Consider the following 6,300-nt stretch of genomic DNA (forward strand, 5'->3'; position numbering starts at 1 on the left):
ATTTTTAGTATCTTCTTGGGCCCAATTGCTATAAAAAGAGCCCATATTAAAAAATCAAAAATATTTGACCCAAAATTTACATTTACTTGTACTTTAAAAAAATTTCCTTAAATATTAAATCATAACCGGTTAACCTTTTTTTTTATTATTAAAAAAAAAAACAACATATATAAAAAAAAAAATTCAACACAACATATAAAAAAAAAAGTTTAGAATTCAAACAACTGTCACAACATATAATGATAATACATTAATACTTAAATTGTGTTTATAAGTAACACATTGGTCATTGTTTAATCCAATGTTAATTACTTAATTTGATATAATACGAATCATATCATCATTGTACATTAATAATATGATTCACTTGAAGTCTTGAATAAAGTGTTTGAATTGTCATTGAATCATATGATTAAGTATTGATATTATACATTTATATTATTCATATGCATATGTAAACTTATATTGACTTATAAGAGCATTTCCAATGGAAGAGCCAAATGTTACTTTTATCTAAAATAACTCTTCAAATGTTTAAAAAACTCTCTGCATTGGATTAGTCAAATATATATATATATATAATAGATATTTGATTGGAAGAGCTAAAAAAAAGCTAAATGTAGCATCACTTTTCAAGGGAGCTATTTTATTTTTTATTGTTTCTCTCACCTGTTTTCTCATTTTCCCAAATCTTTTCCTATTTTTTTCTCTACATGTTCTCTTTTTTCCAAGATTTTTCCCAAAACTTTTCTTACTTTTAATAATATTTTAATAGAATAGATAGAAATATAGCTAATCGGATGTAAAGACATTTAAAAATGGCTTAGCTAAACTAGATAAAAGTGAGTTTTGAGAAGCCATTTTACATGAAATAGAGCTCTTCCATTGAGAATGCTCTAACATATATAGACTTATAAGTTTATAACATACATTGGAAATAAGTCTCTAGATATTTAATTCTTGTATTAGTATGAATTGGTATACTTATGAGTTATGTCATATTATATATGTATAATTTGTTATTATATAATCAAATAATTTAATGATCAATTGATTATGTGATATAATCATATAAATTATAGTGATAATATATTAATACTCAAATTGTGATTTAATTATTTTTAAATAAAATTTGGATTTAATGATCAAGTGATTATATGATATAATCATATAAATTATAGTGATAATTTATTAATACTCAAATTGTGATTTAATTATTTTTTTAAAAAAGTTGAGATTTAATGATTAAGTGATTATGTTATATGTATAAATATTTTTATAATTATAATTATAAAAATTTATTATATAAAAATGTGGTTAGCGGTTACGGTTAGTAAACCCAATAACCACTAACTGCTAGGCGGTTATAGCGGTTAGCGGTTATAACGGTTAGCGGTTAGCGGGCGGTTAAAACACCCTACTCTCTTCGGCTCTTTTCATTTCCTCTTGCTAAAGCAAACTTGACTCTTTCTCTTTTCAGCTCAATCTGTGAGTGCAGCTCTCTTCCAATGTTGGACGGTCTGCCAAAGGAGGTTATCAACGACATCCTCTCACGATTGTCGGTGAAGTCGCTCATAAGATTCAGGTGTGTTTCAAAGGCATGGTGCTCTCTAATCTCCACCCCACATTTCACCTCCACCCACCTCAATCACTCTCTTTCCAACTCCTAACATCCACTGTGCCTTTTCGTCAGCCATGACTACAACATATCCAAGCATTTCTATGCCACACACACCCTCCTGTTGTATCGCAATCAAGATGATGTATGAAAAACGCTATGCCGACTCCAAAAACTTGTTTATCACAATTTATGCGGAATTAAACTATGAAGCAATAAACAATTCAATCATCCAAAATATATAAAGCAATAAAGAGGCAGACACAGATATTTTGGTTACGAAGAGGAAACCTTTTAGAAACCGATCTAAAAGTAAAACCTCTCCGGGGCAGCCAAACCCAGGAAATCACTATCAAACGATTATCCAGAGATTACAGACACTAGGAACACTTACAACCCTTTGCAAGACCTTGGCTCTATAAGATCGACAAGCCTACAACTCGTCTCCTTGCTCACAATCTTCTTCAACGTGATTCTCCTTTACCGGACCCTTCCGATAGACTTCTCAACCGTAGATTTATCAAATGAATAACTAAAACTCTAAGAGATTCAATTTAACGCTCACGACATATGATCTCTCTTAGCACAGCCTCCGACGAACTCTCTGGGAGTGAAAATTCGTACCTCTCTCTTCTATAATGATGTATATATACCCCCGACAAAACCCTAGACCTAATCCACTTAAAATCACGTTTTTGGGACTAAAACTTACGGGGTGTCCGGACATGTTAATGGGTGGTCCGGACACTGCTTTGCGGAGCAAGATTTTAGTTTCTGAAAATGAGGTCTGGACCCAGGGAATTGCGGTCCGGACCCGGCCTGTCCAGTCTTAATCGACAGCTCCGATCGATGGGCGTTTGTGGTCCGATTGAGTTGAAATTTTGCAGGGACATTCATAACACATGAATCTACATTATGAATGGTTGAGATTGGATTCTGAGCATTCTATATCAGTGTTTGAGCCTATAAATAATAGATTCTACATTTTGAAACTGAATTAAGCCAACACAAGAACTAACAAACTCCCCCTTTGGCAATTCAGTGACAAAACCAAAATGCCGAGCCAATCCCATCATCTCCCCATATTTACTCCTCATTTTTGTCACAGAATGACTAAAGGTCTTCATGTTTCCTGAAACACTTCACAAAATACATCAAGGCATATGTGGAACAAGAAGACAGAAATAAAACTCATGATCACAAAAAAATGACGTAGAATGCAAGATCATGAACACACATCACCAAAAACTCCCCCTCAACATATGACTCAATAATCAACAAGAAGCTAAAAAATGCAAAACATGTTTCTCCCCCTCAAAAGTCAAATGAACACAAATGATAACACATCAATGACTCATGTATTGCACAATGAATATCCAAACATGCTCCAAATATGCAAAATATACATGAGACTAGAAATGGCTAGAAACTCATATTGCTTAACCCAAGCCAAGAAAATGTTCCATTCAACCTATGCTTGTGTGGTGTGTGGGTAAGCCATCCAAAGAGAAAAATTTTCAACTTACAAAATGAGGAGAAAGTTTCACCACCATGAGGTTTTGACAAGTATATCAAATCAAAAGTTAAACCTTATCATACTAGGGCCTAGCCACTCTCATCCTATACATTTCTCTTTGTAAAATATTTTGCACAAGTTTGACACAGTGAAATAAATTCCTTTTGGAATATGATCTTTTGATTTTATTTGTTTCACTATTTTGTTTATTTTTCTCTTTGAGAAAGTGTCCTTAAACTTTTGGTGCTTACCACAAAAGAGAAAGCAGGAATTTTTAAGCCCTAGGTTCAACTAGCATATGGTCAATTTGAAAAATATTACTAGTCAAAAACCTCATATGGTTACCTAACAGACCTCACAAATAAAGTGAAACAAAACCTCAATTTAAGCTTAGATGTGCACAAGAGCTAAAGCATAGGCAAAATGTACCACATAAGCTCAGGCTTTAGGTAACCACAATAACATGTCCATTGACACAAATTTTCATCTCATGCATATTAAGAACATTCCAAGACGCAAGGAATTAAATCCATAAAAAGTAACATGAGAAATTAATGGACTATCTAGGTGCATAAGACAAAAGAAAGAAAATAAAACAATCAAAGTAACATATTTTTGTCTTTTTAAAATTTTTCACAAAAGAAATGCACACAAACGAAAACAAATGCAAAACAAACAAAAATGCAATGCATAAAGAAAAAACAACATGCTTGAATTGAGATTACAACAGGCAATACATGAATGTCCTTTAGCATTAAACTTTCATCACATCTTATAGGTCCCACTACAAAATAATGATTTGGTTTAATAACTACTTCTAGGTCTTCACAAGACATTTCACATTCATGAACACTTGATTAGCAAGTAGACAAAAATCTTGGTGGTCCGCACACAACATCTCATCTATAAGCCTTTCAAAGATCATAACATATGAATTTCTTGAAAAATCCTTTATGAATATGCCTCATAACAAGAATCTCAAAACAAACATGTATACACTCTTCACACAAAAAGTGTAACAACAAAAAAAAATTGCAATGCATAAACTAGAAAACAAAAAAAAAAACAAAAAAAAAAATGCAAAGCAAAGAAAAATAACACGCTCTAGGATATTCAAAAAGAAGCAAAACAATCAATCCTAGGCATGTTATTGACTCACCTAACTTTAGGTGAGATCACTACCACTCCCCCTCAATGGGTGAATGGTATAATCCTTCCTAACCCAAACCTTCTTGAATGAAGGTGTAGAGACGTGAACATTTTCAAACTTGTCTACTCTAGACACACCTCCCATCATCATTACCAAACCCTCATAATCTTTCCTAGAAACATAATTTTTATTTTTATGCACATGAGGTTTCAATTTAAAACAGATGGGTCGAATGTGACCAACTTTTTCACAATGATGACAAGTAGGGATAAACCTTTTAGGAGGTAGATTCCTAGGAGGATGGACAACTCTATATTTGGGGTAAGATACACAAGGTTCAATATGAATTTTCTTAACTTTCTTACCTTGTGAGGTCGAGGCAGCTGCTGTTTTTCTTTTAACCAAAGAGTCTTCTACTTTTTTTGATTTAACAAATATTATCTCGGAAGTAGAATCATTGTTAGAAGACAAAGCAACATGACAATCAAAACTTAACTCAGATTTATCACAATCAGAATTCTGAGTATGTAACATATTCTCAAGAGAATTGCTAGAGAATTTTTCCAATTGAGTTTCTGACTCTTTTAATTTATTCTCTAACAAATCAACTTTAGAACATAAAACAGAATTTTTAGATTTTAAAGAATCAATTATAGCATGTGATTCAGACAATTTAGTAACAATAGATTCATTCACATGTTTAAGATCTTGAAACTCCTCCAAACAATTTGTGTATTGATGTCTCAAAAGAGTGAATTTTTCCAACAAATTGTTGAAGGAGTTTATAAGATCATATTCCCCTTGAGAAGTATTTATAGCAAATAGAAGTCAACAGATCTCACTCAAGAATTTAATCCAAACAGAGTGAACCTGCACTGATACCAATTGAAAAACGCTATGCCGACTCCAAAAAACTTGTTTATCACAATTTATGCGGAATTAAATTATGAAGCAATAAACAATTCAATCACCCAAAATATATAAAGCAATAAAGAGGCAGACACAGATATTTTAGTTACGAAGAGGAAACCTTTTAGAAACCGATCTAAAAGTAAAATCTCTCCGGGGCAGCCAAACCTAGGAAATCACTATCAAAAGATTATCCATAGATTACAGACACTAGGAACACTTACAACCCTTTGCAAGACCTTGGCTCTGTAAGATCGACAAGCCTACAACTCGTCTCCTTGCTCACAATCTTCTTCAACGTGATTCTCCTTTACCGGACCCTTCCGATAGACTTCTCAACCGTAGATTTATCAAAGGAATAACTAAAACTCTAAGAGATTTAATTTAAAGCTCACCACATATGATCTCTCTTAGCACAGCCTCCAACGAACTCTCTGGGGGTGAAAATTCGTGCCTCTCTCTTCTATAATGATGTATATATAACCCCAACAAAACCCTAGACTTAACCCACTTAAAATCATGTTTTTTTAGCCTAAAACTTACGGGGTGTCCGGACAAGTTAATGGGCTGTCCAGACATGGCCTTGTAGAGCAAAATTTTAGTTTCTGGAAATGCGGTCCGAACCCGGGGAAGGCATGTCCGGACATGGGTGAAACAGCATTTTGGAAATGCTGTCCAGTCTTGATCAACAGCTCCAATCGATGGGCGTTTGTGGTTCGATTGAGCTGAAATTTTGCAGGGACGTTCATAACACATGAATCTACATTATGAACAGTGGAGATTGGATTCTGAATATTCTATATCAGTGTTTGAGCCCATGAACAGTAGCCTCTGCATTTTGAAACTGAATTAAGCCAACATAAGAACTAACAATGTAGAACAGAAAGGGGATTTCCTTGCATACCCATCAGATTTCATACAATTGCGTGGTCCATTTAAGAATTATTGCAACTATTCCTTGCACTTTGTTGGTTCATCTAACGGCCTACTTTGTCTTGCCTATAAATATTCAAGATTATTGGTTCTCTGGAACCCTTCTATTCAAAAATCCATATCCCTTCCCGAGCCTAATATTGAATCTCTAGGTTGGTTAGACCACTCTTTTGG

The sequence above is a fragment of the Corylus avellana genome, chromosome ca5 (assembly GCF_901000735.1).
Source record: "Corylus avellana chromosome ca5, CavTom2PMs-1.0".
NCBI classification, from domain to species: Eukaryota; Viridiplantae; Streptophyta; class Magnoliopsida; order Fagales; family Betulaceae; genus Corylus; species Corylus avellana.